This window comes from Triticum dicoccoides, chromosome 3B (genome assembly GCF_002162155.2).
Source record: "Triticum dicoccoides isolate Atlit2015 ecotype Zavitan chromosome 3B, WEW_v2.0, whole genome shotgun sequence".
Taxonomy (NCBI): domain Eukaryota; kingdom Viridiplantae; phylum Streptophyta; class Magnoliopsida; order Poales; family Poaceae; genus Triticum; species Triticum dicoccoides.
This window is the reverse complement of record NC_041385.1, coordinates 81,768,752-81,769,362: the sequence shown is the minus strand read 5'-3', so window position 1 is coordinate 81,769,362 and position 611 is coordinate 81,768,752.

The window sequence follows — 611 nt, the reverse complement described above, 5'->3', positions numbered from 1 at the left end:
GTGCTCGCGCGGCGAGGCACGGGCGAGGCCAGGAGAGCGCGGGGGCGACCGGAGGCGAGGCCAGGGGGGCCAGCGTCGACGGTGGCGGACAGCAAGGGCAGGGGCGGGAGCTCGTGACGCGGGGAGCAAGGGAGCGGCCAACGCGAGCGCGCGCGTCGCGCGGGACGCAGCCAGCGCGTGCGGTGAAGGGCAAAGCAGGGCTTGGTCCACGCGGGGCACGCCGGCCGAACGCAGCACGGGCGAGGCGAGCGCCGGCGAGAGGGGACGGGGAGAAGGAGGACGGGGTCCTCACCGAGGGAGCGTAGGGCACGGGGCAGCGGTGGTCGAGGGGGGCGACGGGGACGAGCGCGGAGAGGAAGCGGGCCGGCGACAACGGGCGAAGGCGCAGGGGATGGGCGCCGCAGTCGAGGCGCGTCGGGGCGGCGCGGGACCTCCCCGATCCAGTCGAGTGGGGGCGCCTGGGAGGAGGCAGGGGGCGGCGTCCGACGGGGTGGAGGTCCGGCGGCGGCGGGCGTCGTCAGGGGGGCGAGGTGCTCCAGGCGGCGGCGATGGACGCTCGATCCCGATTGGATCGGGCGAGAGGGAGAGACGAGGGAGAATGTGGGGAATCG